Below are 17,093 nucleotides of genomic sequence, written 5' to 3' on the forward strand. Positions count from 1 at the left end.
CTGGCCGGATTGAGTGTCTAGGATGGGTAGCACATACTTACGTGTTTGTAGGGGGAATTTCCAGAGATGGTTGGCATGTGGGACAGTGACTGGAGGGACAAGACCCACCCTGATTGTGAATGGTATCATCCAAAGTGCTGGGAGCCCAGGGAGGAGATTAGGGAGGAGGAAGACTTGGGTGTGCCAGCCTCTTCTTTTGCTGAGGAATTCATCCATTGTAGCAATCATCCATGGACATCATAGCAACTCCTTCTGCTTTCAGTGTGGACTCGGTGCTAGAGAGTGTCTACATCTTCAGTGGGGACTTGGTGCTAGGGAGTGTCTACACCTTCAGTGTGGACTCGGTGCTAGGGAGTGTCTACATCTTCAGCAGTGGCTGGAATACTGAGGCATCTGGCCTCTGGACTGGACATGTAGGTGGCCACTGCTGGACTGTGCCAGCCCTTGTGTTAACCAGTCCAATAAATCTTCTAGGGCCAGTGAGATGGCTCATCAGGTAAAGGTGCTTGCCACCAAGCCTGATGACATAGGTTTGATCTCCAGAACCTATACATACACACTAATAAAATACTAATTTCAGGTGAAACATGGTGTAAAATATTAATAATAGCATTTACTTAATGATAAGTTAAGTGAATCTTCTATGACTGACCGTTCCTCTGGAGAACACTGACAAGAACAACAGCCAACTGTGAATGGTTAATTGGCTGGGAAAACTGAAATTGGAGCATTAGCTATGGAAAAGAACCTGTCAACACTTTGTTCACAGGTGGGCATTTGAAAGAATGATGCAACTTCAGTGGTTGAATGGAACAGCCCTCATTCCCACACCTTCCCCTTAGTTACACTGAAGTGACCAGTGGAACTAAGCTCACGTTGACAGGCAGTTTCCTGAAGTGCATGTTTACTCTTCCCACCCCCTACTTTGCTTCTTAGTATTGTGTGTGTTGTGTGTATGTGTGTCTGTGTGTGTGTGTGTGTGAGAGAGAGAGACAGACATAGACACACACAAAGTATGTGTGTGGAATATGTGTGACTATTAGGGCTATGTGTGCCACAGCACACATATGGAGGTCAGAGGCCAACCTTGGGTGTTAGTCCTTGTCCTCCACCTCTTTAAGATAGAGTCTCATGGCCACTGTCTATACAGGCTAGTGGTCTGTGAGTTCCTGGGGACTCACCCGTTTCTACCTTCCATCTTCCTGTAGGAGTGCTGGGGTCACAGATGCTCAAACCAGTGTATTTGACATTACATTGGTGTTGAGGACTTGAACTCAGGTCCACAAAGATTCCAACTTGTGATTTGACTCAAGGCTAGAGAGTCAGAGTTTATGTTGCTGCTCCACAAGGCTGCATAATAGGGTGCTAAGGCATGGTTGCCAGGTGTCTTATACTTCAAAGCCTAATTACAAGATGCTTTGCTCTGGGATGTGGTCATTTGTTTGTGCTTTGATTTTGAAAGGGGGAGGTCTTTTGCCTCTCCCCTTGGTAGTGTATAAAAAGCCCATTAGAATAAAACTCTGGGTGACTGGGTATTGACCCAGAGCCCTCCCAAAGCTATCCTGTTTCTCCGTCTTTCTTGTCTCCGCCTATATTTCTGTCTAATACTTCCTCATTCCTCTCCCCGCCCCCCCCCAAGAATTCTTCAAAAGGCTGGAGCTGGACTTCAACACCTCCCTCTGGCCAACCATCTTTCACAAAGTCAGCAGCCCCTAGAGACACAAGCACCACCTGCACCAACTAGAAGAAGAGCAGCCTCCAGTGAACATTCCTCCCCGGCATCAGCAGATCCTATGGCACAGGCGCCATACACACCAGTTGGAAGAACACAGCCCATAGGCACAAGTCAAGTCCACACTGTTAGGATTCCAGTCACTCCTCCAGCCATATAAACACACATGCACAGTTCAGTAGCCAAGTAAGGGGTCTTATGTCCTACATAACCCATGCACTGCATGATTGCACAATGTGCAGCGTGGTCACACAGTCTGCACATGCGTGGTGTAGCTTCATAAGCCCACATGTGTATGTGCAGGGGAATCCTTAAAAAGCCAGTCACAGACTCCTCCCCTCTCTCCTTCTCCTCCCCACTCTTTCTCTCTCTCTGCACATATCTTCCACAGGCCTGGTCACTCTCTTCTGTCTCTCCCCCACCTTCTAATAAAACTCTGCTCCGATAACGGGTTTTGTTGTGCCTCGACCTTTTTCAAATGGTAACAGTGCCACTTACCAAAACCAACAATGGTGCTGTGCAAAGCAGGCTATCCCAGTGCTCTGCGTCCAGGACCCTGTACCGAGGTTTTACTCCATCTGCGACTGCCCACTTCTTTCATTTGCCCAGCCGCCAGACTGCTAAGCACAACACACTGGCTGCTCAGATTGATGAGTTTTCTCTTTCCGATCCCTCGCCATTTCCCACTGCTGCGGCTTGAGATACAGTTCTCTCTTGGTACTCAGGCTGACCCCTGGGGGATACTCAGGCTGTTGCGCAAGCCAAGACACATTTTCTCTTGAGGAAGCATTGAATGCTGTTGGACCCCCAGGGGGTCCTCGTGCTGTGTACACTCCCAGCCCTTAGCCCTCCCTTGATGAAGGGTCAGGTAACTTGTGCTGGTAATTTATGCTGGTCCACAGATCTTTACCTATTCTCGGGGACGCCCAAGATGGGAGTCTTGGATCTTGTTTGTTATTTTAGTTCTTCTCTTGGCTGTAGTCACGGGACATAAAGGCTTCCTCCTCTTGGTCCTGCTCCTCCTCTGAGAAATGCCTTAAGTATTCCTAGAAATATGGCTACATAATGGCTTCTTGAACCCCAATATTTCATGGAAATTATCTAACTTTTGCCAGCAAACAGGCAAATGAAAGGAGTTACCTTATCCCCACACTTTTACCTAAGCTCTGAACCCTCCCTTTCTGAGTCTTTCTCTCCTGCCCATGTGCAACCTGAACTTGAGGAATTTCTGACTCCCAAGAATCTCCGCTTATCTGACCTCCGCTCTTTCTCCGGAACTGGACGGGCTGCTCCTGCCCTCCTCCGGCTCCCACTTTCACTCTTACTGTCATCCTTACTCAGCTGCCATGAGAAGCACAGACAGGTCTGGAAGCAGGCTGGCACGCATGCAAATCAGTTTATGATCAGGACCCGCATTGGGATCATAATCCAGATGGCTCTCTAGCCAGAGATCAGTTTACAACCTGCCTCCTGGCGGGTCTTTCTAAAGCTGTCCTCACACCAGCAAACTATCAAATCAAATAAACAAACAAACAAAATGTAATTCAAGATACAGAATAAAATTCGTCTCATGTCTCCTAGAGCTTCCCGACACCAGGAGAGAAGGCCCCTAACCCCAAAGGTGGAAGTTTCAGCTGTGGCATTTAAGGTACCATGGGAGAGATGAGAAAACCCATGAGTAGAATTGCCAAATGCAGCTGCATAAGGGCTTCCAGATCCCTTTGCTTAAAAAGGCCACACAGGCTAGTGTGTGCCCTACTCCTTGGGCCATCAGCTGAGCTTTGTTCAAAGTGCCACCTAGAGAGATGCTGGTCAACTGATTGCCCTGGTGCACCTCATGGAATGGGGACATCTAAGACCTCCAACAGACCTGGGCTTGGTCACGGGCTCACAGGGAACTCAGGATGCACCATGGGGCGATCTGTTTCCTCCTTTTGGACACTAAGCCACTTACTCAATCCTGGGGGAGTTTTGGGGTCCTACCTCTCCTCGTTTCCTTATTGTCAGGGTAGGGGGACAGCCTTACCCACCTCACCAGACCCCACCACTTAATTCCCCCCACCACTCAATTGTACTTTCAGGGTTACTTAATGGGAAGAGATTTTCCAGCTAAGGTAGGAGCTTTCATTTCATTTGCTCCCTCCATGTGCCTCTCTCCAGACTGGTCAGCAGTGACAGAGACAGGGCCAGTCTCTCTCTCTCAAGTTCTAGAGGACACCAGGATCCACTGCTTTGTCACCAATTCCAGAAGAATAAGGTCTTACCCCACAAGGTTTTCTCTTTCTGGTTGCCTCTTCTAATGAACTACTCAGCTAATTTTTACAGGATTACCATAAAGCTGGAGTCCAAGGACAATCAGATATACCCAGGTGGTAAAAAAAAAAAAAAAGGTATTTACACCCCCAGACCAAGAAGGGTCTGGGCCCTGCAAAAACAGACTTTAATATAACCATCTATTACTGTAAAATGCTCTCAGCAATTAATCATCTGTGTCTCCTGGATGCTAAACTAATAAAGGAAACAGATACCTTAAAATAATCTGTCTCTGATAAAGCTTATCTCAGGTATAAATTAAAAACATGTTCCAAATCTCTCTCTCTCTCTCTCTCTCTCTCTCTCTCTCTCTCTCTCTCTCAACACTAACCAATATAAGCAGAGTACCAAACACTACAATGGTCACCAGGCCAAGACTTTAATTTTCTCATGATTGCTTCTTAATATATTTAAAATTTCTTCTAAGCTCCAGAAACCAGCTTGAATCCATCTGGACAGGTCAGATCTGCTTCAGATAGGTGCAGCCCAAACTTTCCTGATCTTGGGACCCCCATCTCTTACCCTGGGATGCCCCCCAAAGGAAAAATAAAAAAAATAATTATTTTTCTAAGTTTTCTCTGTCTCACCAACATCCTGTCAGACACAAGCAGGCAGAGTCCCAGGCCCAGAGGGATGATGGACATATCCAAGGCATCAGATGACAGCCCACCATCTCAGGATGCCTGTCTACCTCAGAAGCCCCCTTCCCTACCTCCCCAAGAGTCAACTGACACCAACCAAGTCAGATGGAAGCAGTTTTGGGGGGAGAAACAATGCCCCTATTCCTGTTCACCTGCCTTTTTATAAATTAAATATATTTATTTATTAACATTTTTTTTAATTTTACATACCAACCCCAGTTCCCCCTCCCTCCCCATCTCCTGCCTCCTCACCTCCCTCACACTCTACCCCCATCCACTCCTCAGAGTGGGTAAGGCCTCCCATGGTAGTCAACAAAGTCTGGCATACCAAGTTGAAGGAGAGCCTAGCCCCTCCCCATTGTATCAAGGCTGAGCAAGGTATCCTACCACAGGTAATGAGTTCCAAAAAGCCAGTTCATGCACCTGGGATAAGTCCTGGTCCTGCTGCCAGGGACCCCACAAACAGATCAAGCCACACAACTGTCTCCCACATTCAGCAGGCCTAGTTCAATCCCATGCAGGTTCCCAAGCTGTCAGTCCAGAGTCAGTGAGCTCCAACTAGCACCGTTCAGCTGTCTCTGTGGGTTTTCCCATCATGATCTTGACCCCTTCTTCTTCTTCTGTTTTTTTTTTTTTTTTTTTTTTGAATGCCAAATGTGAATGCCATTTATTGAAGGAGGGAGGAGGTCTTAAATACAGGCTTACAGCACACTGGGAGAACCCCGGAGGGCAGAAGTTTGCTTCTGATGTTTTTTTGTTTGTTTGTTTTGTTTTGTTTTTTGTTTTTGAAGCTGAGGATCAAACCCCGGGCCTTGCACTTGCTAGGCAAGCTCTCTACCACTGAGCTAAATCCCCAACCCCATATCTGATGTTTTACAATCTTGTATCTAAGCTGTTTACCCCCAATATGCTGGATACACAGACAAGGAGCTTCCCTTAATCACTCAGGAGGGTGGAATCTCGCAGGGAATTAGCATAGGGAGGATATCAAGGTCAAGGTCTGCAAGCAATGTAACAATTACCCAAAACGGGGACCAGGGACCTACAGGTCCACCCTTTTACTAAAAAATGAGCTTCTGACATAGGTTGCATGGAACATCAGCAGGTCACCTTACCTGTCATGGAGACACCTGTCCAGGCCACATAAGCATTCTGTCTTAGGTTGGCGAGTGCCCCTCAGGTATTACCCGTCTCTGAATACTCATTATCATACAGGTTCAATTGTGTGAGAGCTGCAGAGTTAACTGTTGCCAAAGATCTCTAAGTGGTGCTGGGCTTGCAATCTGTGTGTTCAACACAGAAAAGACCAACAGAACTCTTAACCCACCCATAGCCAGGAGGATAAAGGCAACTGAGCCATTCCCTTCCTTAACGAGCCTTACTGCAAATTGGAGTCCTTGTAAGATGGTATCCCGAGAGCAAATGGAACTTGAGTTTGTAAATTTATATCTTTCAAAGCCAATTGAAACTTATATAACTATTGATTTAAATTTGTCATGCCCAATAGAATGAAAAATTAGTTAACTGTGGTAGCTACTTTTGCTGCCAGGGTCTCCACAGTGCTAGCTGTAGTAACCAATTATAAAATGGCAATCCCAGAAACAGTAATAGCTGTGGTCGTCACTATTATAACAGCAGCAATGGTAGCAGTGATGTCAAATACTCTTCTGGAGCATGTGGGTATCCAATGGCATGGACACAACTCCAGGAACATGAACCGCCGAGGCCCATCATTCTTGATCCCAGCACGACTTAAGCTGGCAGCTCTGCAAAAGAACAACTAAGAACCATAAAGGAAAAACAGCTCACAAGTTGCAGAACTAATGGTCTCATAATGGTTACATTTGGACTCACAAATTTTAAGGTATCTTCAAAGGGGGCTAAATGAATTTCAGGAGGCCAATAAATGTTGCTCAGAGCCACTCCTGAGAAGTAGGTACTACTCCAGCTTGAATAGGATTGTGAGATTGAAAATGCTTAGCTGGCATGCTACTGTTAATAAATGGAGGTCAGTGATCTTCAGTGTTTATCCTTAATCTCCTAGGTATCTGGGTGACAAGTTCTCAAACATAGTTGAAAAAGCAGTTACCATACATTACCTTCTGGAGAATCCAACCCCATGGCTGCAGTTCCTAGGCTTACATTAATGTTTGCCAAAGCTGGCCATATTGGGCTTTCAATCCCCATTGGCATTGGAAGGAGAGAGTTTTTCACCAGAAGGGGAGAGTTTTTCACAAAGGCCCAATAGGTTTCTGCTATGTTGGGCTTCAGCTGCAGCCACAGGGCACACTCAGCACACAGAAACCAAATGAGGAATCTCATTGTCCTGAGAAAAGACATAAATAGAGCCCTGGGCCCACATCAACACCAGATCAGGTCCCCTCCAAGTGTCAGTAGAAAGATCCTTCCATTGCTCCAGAGGATGATTTGCAACAGGAGCCCTCCAGTGCTTTTCTGTAGTGGATACTCCAGCAGAATCCACCGATAAAAAATTTAAAATGTATAATACAAGGGAAAGAATAGAATGTGGAGAGGAGAGATGAGCCCCTAGCTTCCCCTTTTTGCTTTATCAAAATATGTTTGTTTTTTTTTAATAGTTCAAATTTTTCTTTTCTTTTTTAATTTTTAGATTAAGTAATTAATTAATTTATTTTTCTATTACCAGCTTGATACAGTATGAATTCTTACCTTAATAGTGTAATGTTTCATTGAGGGTTGCTCAGTAATTGAGTAAAACCAAATCTTATTATAAGCAACAGTCATCCTAGGGTCCTCCATGCCATATATATAGCCTTATGGTTCTGTGTCACCCACCTTTTTTATAATAAGCAAAAATGCCGAAATGTTAGGGTTCTGGCCACTCCTCCAGCTATATGACCACACATGTGCAGTTCAGTAGCCAAGTAAGGGGTCTTACATCCTACATAATCTGTGTGCTGCATGATTGCACAATGCGCACAGTATGGTCACACAATCTGCACATGCATTGTGTAGCTCCATAAGCCCACATGTGCATGTGCAGAGGAATCCTTAAAAAGCCAGTCACAGACTCCTCCCCTCTCTTTGCTCTCTTCTTCTCCACCCTCCTCCTCCTCCTCCTTCTCCTCCTCCTCCTCCTTCTTCTTTTCTCTCTCTCTCTCTCTCTCTCTCTCTCTCTTTCTCTCCATGTCTTTTTTTTTCTTTTTTGGAGCTGAGGATCGAACCCAGGGCCTTGCACCTGCTAGGCAAGTGCTCTACCACTGAGCTAAGTCCCCAACCCTGCACATGTCTTAAACAGGCCTGGTCACTCTCTTCTGTCCCTCCCCCTCCCTTCTAATAAAACTCTGCTCTGATGATGGGTTTTGTCATGCCTCATGACCTTTCTCACACAGTAACAGCGCCACTTATTAAAACCAACACACACCAGCCAGAACTAGATGATATGTTGGATCTAGGCACTCACCCCCCACAAACCTCAGCTGAGACAACCCTACTTGCCCTGACAACCAGCCAATCACCAGAACCCTTGGCCATTCAGGGCAAGAGAGGATAAAGGAACAAAAGCAAAAGGCCCACCAAACAAAGACATCATAAGAATCAACACCTGCTCCTACAATTATCCCAAATCCAGATGGGTAAATTGCAGTGCGAGAATATACTCAACAACATAAAGAGCAATATGACACCACCAGAACCTAGTGATCCTACAATAGCAAGACATGAACATTCCAATGCAGCTGAAGCACAAGAAAATGACTTTTAAAAATAACTTTATGAAGATGATAGAGTCCCTTATAGAGGAAATGAAAAACTCCCTTAAAGAAATGTAGGAAAGATAAACAAAAAAATTGGAAGAAGTCAATAAATCCCTTAAAGAAAGCCAAGAAAAAACAATCAAACAGGTGAAGGAAACAGTTCAATGCCCCAGCCAGCAGGGTTTCAATGGGGGTGACCCACCTGTGGGAGTGAATGAAAGAGACAGAGGACACGAGGGATGACAGCAAGACAAGATTCTGATCAAGCTGCAGATTTTATTTCTCTCTGCAAGGCTTATATAGCATAGGAGGGGAGGGGGGCAGGAAGGAGGAAGGGGAAGGGACGTGGAAGGGGTGCAAGATGTGGGAGACATGCAGGTCGTGCAACTGCAAGATGTTGGCGAAGGTCACTGGTCAGGGGCCATTTGTTCTGTTTGCTAGGCTACCTGACCATGGAATGCTCTTTACATTTAGTTGTCATGGCACCTGACTGTGGAATGTTCTTATCTTTGGGAGCCTCTGGTTAGTAAACAGGTGTTACTTTTCTGGGAAAGGGCAGTGGTCGTATGACTTGTTCCCTGGCCTAGCTAGTACTTTTCCATGGTTCATGTTTGGTTCCTGACATCTTGGTCCCTGACAGTTCAATATTTGAAAATTGAAATAGAGGCAATAAAGACAACACAAACTGAGGGAATGCTGGAAATGGAAAATCTGGGTAAATGAACAGGAACTACAGATGTAAGCATAACCAACAGAATGCAAGAGATGGAAGAGAGACTCTCAGGCATTGAAGATAAGATAGAGGAAATAGATTCATTGGTCAAAGAAAATATTAAATCCAGCAAATTCTTAACATAAAACATCCAGGAAATCTGGGACATCATGAAAAGACCAAACCGAAGAATAACAAGAATAGAAGAAAGAGAAGAATTCCAGCTCAAGGGCACACAAAATATATTCAACATAATCATAAAAGAAAACTTTTACAACCTAAAGAAGGACATGCCTATGAAGGTACAAAAAGCTTACAGAACACCAAATATACTGGACCAAAAAAAAAAAAAAAAGTCCCCTCACCACATAATAACCAAAACACTAAACATACAGAAGAAAGAAATAATATTAAGAGATGCAAACGAAAAAGTCCGACCCATCAGAATTACACCCAACTTTTCAATGGAAACTCTAAAAGCCAGAGGAGCTGGACAGACCTTTTGGAGACACTAAGGCACCATGAATGTCAGCCCAGACTTATATACCCAGCAAAGATTTAAATCATTATACACAAAGAAAACAAGATATTTTATGACAAAACCAGATTTAAACAATACCTACTCACAAATCCAGACACACAGAAAGTACTAGAAGGAAAACCCCAATCAGTGAAAGGTAGATGCACCTAAGAAAACACAGGCAATAGATAATCTCACACCAGCAAATCAAAGAAGGGAAACACACACACACACACACACACACACACACACACACACTACCACCACCACCACCAAAACCAAATAATAACAGGTATTGACAATCACTGGTCATTAATATCTCTTAATATCAATGGACTCAATTTGCCTATAAAAAGACACAGGATAACAGAATGGATATGAAAACAGGATCCATCCTTCTGTTGCATACAAGAAACACATCTCAACTTCAAAGACAGGCATTACCTCAGAGTAAAGGGTAAAGGGTTGGGAAAAGATTTTCCAATCAAATGGACATAAGAAACAAGCTGGTGTAGCTATCCTAATATAGACTAAGAAAATAGACTTCAAAATAAAAACAATCAAAAGAGATGGAGAAGGATATTTCATATTCATCCCAGGAAAAATCCATCAAGATCATGTCTCAATTCTGAACATTTATGCTCCAAATACAAGGGTACCCACACTTGTAAAAGAGATATTACTAAAGCTTAAATCACGCATCAAACCCCACACACTAATAGTGGGAGACTTAATTCCCCACTCTCACCTGTGGACAGGTCTGCCAGACAGAAACTTAACAGAGAAATAAGGAATCTAACAGATGTTATGACTCGAATGGACCTAGTAGACATCTATAGAACATTTTATCCAAGCACAAAAGAATATATCTTCTTCTCAGCATCTCATGGAACCTTGTTTAAAACTGACAACATACTTGGTCACAAAGCAAATCTCAACAAATACAAAAAAAAATTGTAACCTCCTGTATTTTATTGGATTGCCATGGGTTAAAGTTAGAATTCAACAACACACATTAGAGAAAGGCTATAAATTTATGGAAACTGAACAGCTCTCAACTGAATCACCACTAGGTCAAGGAATAAATAGAAAGAAATTAAAGACTTTCTAGAATTCAATGAAAATGAATTCACAACATACCCAAACTTATGAAACACTATGAAAGCAGTGCTAAGAAGAAAGTTCAAAGCACTAAGTACCTACAAAAGAATCTGGAGAGATCTCACACTAGAAACTTAACAGCACACCTGAAAGCTCTAGAACAAAAAGAAGCAAACACACCCAGGAGGTATAGACAACAGGAAATAAACTGAAGGCTGAAATCAATAAAATAGAAACAAAGAGAACAATACAAAGAATCAATGAAAAAAAAAAGAGTTGGTTCTTCAATAAAATCAACAAGATAGACAAATCCTTATGTGAACTAACTAAAAGGCAGAGAAAGAATATCCAAATTAACAAAATCAGAAATTAAAAGGGAGTGTAACAATAGACACTAAGGAAATCCAGAGAATCATCAGGACATACTTCAGAAACCTATACTCCACAAAATCGGAAAATCTAAAAGAAATGGACAATTTTCTGCATAGGTACCACATACCAAAATTAAATCAAGACCAGATAAACAATTTAAATAGACCTATAGCCTCTAAGGAAATAGAAGCAGTCATTAAAAGTCTCCCAACTAAAGCCCAGGGCAAGATGGTTTCAGCACAGAACTCTAGCAGACTTTCAAAGAAGAGCTAATACCAATACTCCACATAATAGATTGTTCCATACAATAGAAACAGAAGGAACATTCCCAAACTCTTTTTATGAGGCTAGAGTTACCCTGATACCTAAACCACATAAAGATACAAGAAAGAAAGAGAATTACAGACCAATGTTCCTCATGAACATTGATACAAAAGTACTCAATAAAATACTAGCAAAGAGATATCTGGATAGAGGGGGGTATTGTAGGGTTGTGGAGAAACCTGGTACCAGGGAAACTCCCAGGAATCTGCAAGGATGACCCCAATGACAGATGACCTGAGCTTGGGGGAGCTCGGAGGAGCTCAGGGGAGCTCATGGACTCTAGACGGATAGCCAGGAAGCCTGCATGTGACTGAATTAGGCCCCACTACTAGGCTGCTATGGAGCCATCATCCCATCCAATCCTCCTCACCAAGAAACAGTTGAAGAAGGAAATGGAGAGGCTGACCTCAGAGTTGCAGCTGGTGGCCAGCAAAAGAAGTGAACTGTGAGATCACCTGATCTTCATCACTGAAGGAACCATTGACCATAGGCCCTACCACAGCAAAATCCTTTCTGTGAGAAACTGAAGTTGGAGCATAAGCAGGTCATGTCAGAACTAAAGAGATTGGAGAATGAGAACATGGAGGCGTCAGAGAAGTTCAGTGAGCTGACCAAGGAGACAGTCTTCTATTGCAGTCTGCACAGGCAGCTCCTGATGGAACAGACTCAGCTGGAGAAGAAGGTGGACATGCTAAGGCGTGAGAACAAAGAACTCCTAGAGGACTGGGTACTGCTGAAGCTCTACTTGAAGGACTTGAAAGTGATCTGTAAGGACCAGGAGGAAGAGACCAGTGATCTCAAAACCCAGTGACAACAGGAGCTCAGAAGATTGAAGGAAAGACTTCAGTTCCTGCTGAAGCAGAAGGATGTAGTCACCCAAGAGAAGGATTTGGCAGAAAAGCTGCAACATCACTTTGAAGTCTCCCAGATGAGCTACCAAAGAAAGGAGACCTCAGGGAAACGTGCTGGCTCAGTCAACAAGAACTTCTGTCCAGGAAACAATACATTTGATACTCAGTCCAAAAACTTCAGCCTGAGCTGGAACAGGCCACAGCCCAGGATAAGAACCACTTGGAGAAGAAGGCTCTACTTCTACCAGCAACTACTGAATTCTGGGGATGAAGTTTCTTCTTCAGATTTGGTTTCCATTGTGGAATAGTCCTTGAGTATTCCTAGCTAGTGACCCATCATGGCTGCTTCTGGGTCTCAACTCTCTTTCCTTCTTGACACCTTTTGTGAGACCTGAAGAAGCCACAGGCAACTAGAGAGCATGGCATTCATCACCCTAGGATCTAGGCCTCCTCAGAAAAAGACACCCCTCTGTAGCTGTGAACTCATAAGGAGGGAAATACCTCACCCTTGGGGAGAACATAGCATATAAAGCCCCAAAGAGGAATGGCCATACTCCTCTTGAAAATGCTGTTACAATTGGTGACTATCTTCCTACCAAGTCTCCAAGGTCAGCACAGGCTGTAGATCTGTGCTGTTCAATCTGCAGCTAGAGAATGCTGCTTATCTTAACTTTTCTTTGGTTTTTGGTTTAGGGATTTTTGTTGTTGCTGTTCTGGTTTTGGCTTTGTATTTTGATGTTATTTGTTCTTGTTACTGTTTTTCATAATTTTAAGGCTATTCACTTGTTTAAATTGACTGACCTTTTAGACCTCCTTTTGAGAAAAATGTCATTTTTAGGAATAAAAAAAGCAATTTCCAACTCTTCAACAAAAAAGAGACAGATATGCTTTAAAAAAAAAAAAAGGAAAGAAAAAGAAAAAAAAATAAAAGAAAAGCAATCCCTTCCCACTCTATTCATTTCAACCACTAAAGTCGGTGTGTGGTATGTGCCTCCCAAATATTCCTAATGGAGGGAGAGAGAGCGGAGCCACTTTCAGCCATAGGTAAGGTCTTGAAGGTTTTAGAGGCTGGTTCTTAGAGTCCTGGACCGGCAGTTTTGTGGTCTCCATCCATTCTGCCGTCAGAAGATGAAGACCACACTACCCTGCTACCCAGAGGAGCCTCACAATTAAATAGAGATAAAAATGTAGGCCATTGTTGAACAAAGATTTCTTTTCATGTTTGATTCCCTGATGGTTCAATTAAGCTGGTTTTTTCCTTATTTCATCCTTAGCAGAGCTCAGGAATGGCTGCTACCATTTCCCCCCCTTTTTCCTGGGAGATGACTTCATTAAGGACCGCTTGCATTTCTGTCGTGTTTTAGCCTACTCATCCGGGCCCATTAACATCTATTCCTTTTACTTTCTTCACAGATCTGATTTCACAAACCTCTAATCTTTACAAGAGATTTGATCAAATAAAGACTATGGGTAGTTCTTAAACCATGTGTGGTCACTAAGGACCCCCTCTGGTTTAGCTAGAGAACAAAACTGTGATAACCGTGGCCTGCTTTCAAATCCTCCAGCTCAAGGCAGAGCAACGAGCCCATTCTGGAAAGCCAGGCTCTACCTGGGGCCACTGAGATGGCTCAATGGGTATACATGGTTGCTGCCCAGTGTGAAGACCTGAGTTCGATCCCTGAGTACCACAGGGCAGGAGGGAACTGACTCTCTGTTATCCCTTGACCTCCACACATGTGAAGTTAGATTTTCAAAAATAAATATATAAATTTATGTTTTCTCTGGGCAGAGGGACTGGAAGAAGCCTGGGTCAGTCTCCCACTGGAGTTGGTATGAACAGTGTAGTGACTCAATCTGTCCTTCTGTCCCCGGGACTGGTGTCCTGCTGTTGCTTCCTTCTTTAGCAGGAAGCTGGTCTACTCCCACATCTAATGACGGCCATTCTTTTCCTGTCACTTGCTTGGCCTTTACTCTCAACCTTTGAGGTCCTAAAGAAATTAATTTCATCTTCAGGTTGGACATGTGACTGATGCTTGGCCAATCAGAACATCACACTTCATTGGCTACAGTGATTGGCTCAGGAACAGCCACGTGACTAATCTGGCCAATTGGAACTGAAGATACTCAGTGACAGGCCTTTTGTAAGGTTGGCTGGGACTAAATAGCCTCTTCTCTCCGGATGCCAGAGAGGAAAGAGTCGGTCCTCACTGCCTGTGCTTTTACTATTGAACCAGGAGAAGTCTGAGAGGGTGAGCTCCTGAGAGCAGAGTACACACACACACACACACACACACACACACACACACACACACACACCCAAAAAAAGAGGGGGGGAGAAAGGGGAAGAGGGAGGAGAATTTGAAGGAAAATTGAGCCATGACCAGCCTGGACCAGCAGCTTCTCCTGACTCATTTATGGATCAATGCATTTAGTTTTTGCTTATGTTCACTTAAGTGGATTCTCTGCGCCGCTTCGGCCCCTTCCAGGATCTTCCCTTCCTCTTTGCCTTCCTCTCCCTCTCTCAATTCTCCTCTCCCTCCTCTCTCTTTCGCTTCCCCCTCCCTCCTGTCCTTGACAGGGTCTTAGTTCAGGCTGGCTCACTATGTAGCCCTCAGGGTCATAGCAGTCCCCCGCAGCCCCCAAGAACTGGGATCACAGGCATAAGCCTCCAGATCTGGCTCTAAGTGTCTTCTGCTTGGGTTCCCATGAGAGTTGGTCCTTGTCACCTTGCCTGGATTTAGAATCACCTAGGAAACTGGTGAGGGACACCACTGGTATGTCTGTGAAGAAAGTCAGGAAGAGCCACCCTGAATATGGATGGCACCATTCCATGGGTTGAGAACCTGGATGGAATACAAGGAGAAGGAGCTGGGTGGGATGCCTCCTCTTTGCTTCCTGTCTGCCTAAGGAATGTCCTCTGATATGTGGTCCTGCTGTCATGATGTTATGTGGAAGTACTCATAGCCCAAAGCTTCTGAAACTCTGAGGCAGAATGAGCCCTTTGTCCTTTATACGGTCAGTCACAGCGGTGAGGAGTCTAACTAATACAGTTCCCAGATCTATAGGAATAGTCACTTTGGATACATCAGACATGTGACTTCAGCTCATGTCTTCAATATCTCACAGCCTAAGGACTGACCTCCCTTGCTTATAATGGACCTTGTCTTTCCTATTGGTTGAGAGCTCGTGAGTATGCCCTATTTCCGACTGTAGTAAAGGCTCTTGAGTCACACTCAGCCTGCCTGTTTCACCTACTGCTGCTGAAGACCCATCTGCAAACCTCGCTTGAGTAGTGCTCTCAAGGGATTGGACTTAACTCTCTGTGAGGTACCCGCGGCTTCTCTAGCTGGAAGTTGGCTGATGTGGGCCTGCTGGAGGGCCAGATGCAGTGCACAGAGGGGGCTCTCTCCCTCAGCCCAGATTAGGTGCAAAGCACACCCAAACTCCAGTTTTCACAGAGAGATCCTTCATTAAGCAGGGAAGAAAAGTTAAAGTGACTGCTTTCTGACTCTGGCAGAAAAACAACAGCAAATGACCTTGCAGGTGTCGTTTTTAAGAGGAGGAGAAGGTGGGGTGGGGGGGGGGGTGGGGTCTGTGTTAGAATGGGCTGGGATGCTGTGGTAAAGGAGATGTGGGAGGAGGGAGAAGGGGAAGGGAAAGGGAGGGGGCAGAGGTATGTGTCCTGCAGGGACAAAGGACTGCCCCTGGATAGAGGGGGACAGAAGGGGAACATAGGGAAACAGTGGTTAAAGGTAAAATGGGAACCCCATGTCAGGGTGAGGTGTTTAACTTTAGTTGGGCACATTGATTAGGTGAACCAAAGGGGACTTCTGATTGCTGGACTTTGGTCATCAGCCTCAGGAGGAGGAAGTGGCCAAATGAGGGACTAGACCTTGGTGGCCGGCTTTAGGGATATAACCTAACAGTTTTTAGCAAGGCAGAGGTTGGGGGAGGAGGGGGGAGGAGAAGGGCAGGGCCTGCCAGAGCCATGCTTACCCATGCTTGAGCTGGCCAGGCTCCCTTGGGCAGGCTCCCAGTGAAGACCTGAGCTGGTAGCCACAATTCCTCCATATTCTCCTAATGCTGCTCCTCCTGATGGGTGGGGGTCTCTGTCCTTGAATCTGGGTGGCCTTGGCACTCAGCCAGCAGAGTGAGGTCCAAGTGTTACTATGGTAGTCCAAGGCTAGGTTGTAAGAAGGAATGGAGCTTCTGCCCTGCTCACAGGGGTGTTTTCTGTGAGGTATTTATGGAGCACAAAGCCTCTTTGTGTTTTATTAATATATTAAAGACTGTTTGGAGGGCTGGCCAGGTGGCTCAGTGGGTCAGGCTCTTACCACCAAACCTAACGACCCGAGTTCTGTCTCTGGCACCCACATGGTGGGAGGAGAGAACTGACCACCACAGGTTGTCCTCTGACCTCAGTGCTCTTGCTGCGTTCCCCACCCAATGAGTAAACAGTAATTTTTTTTAAAAAAGGAAAGACTGCCCAGAGGGGCCTGGGATAGGTAGTAGGTACGTAGAGACATAGTATTATGGGTTGCATATGAAATGTCCCCCATAGGCTCTTGTCCTTGGCTGGCAGGGCTGTTTGGGGAGGTGTTGGAGACCTCAGGTCGTGGGGCCACCCTGGAAGCAGACCCCATAGTAACATGTTGTTATGTGGAGTCTCCACTTTCCTCCTGTTTCCCAGCTTTGTGTCTGTGAAGAAATGAGCAGCATCCTCCACCACACATTCCTCCTGCCGTCATGTTCTAAGTTCCTGTCCCTTCTGAAATGTTTGTTTGTTTTGCTTT

General features: G+C 44.9%; 1 pseudogene; it reads left to right on the forward strand.

Moving 5' to 3' along the window:
- The first annotated feature begins 230 nt into the window (after nt 1-230).
- On the forward strand, nt 231-12,260 carry LOC118569810 (annotated as a pseudogene).
- Nucleotides 12,261-17,093: the final 4,833 nt, after the last annotated feature.

This window comes from Onychomys torridus, chromosome 18 (genome assembly GCF_903995425.1).
Source record: "Onychomys torridus chromosome 18, mOncTor1.1, whole genome shotgun sequence".
In the NCBI taxonomy this organism is placed as follows: Eukaryota; Metazoa; Chordata; class Mammalia; order Rodentia; family Cricetidae; genus Onychomys; species Onychomys torridus.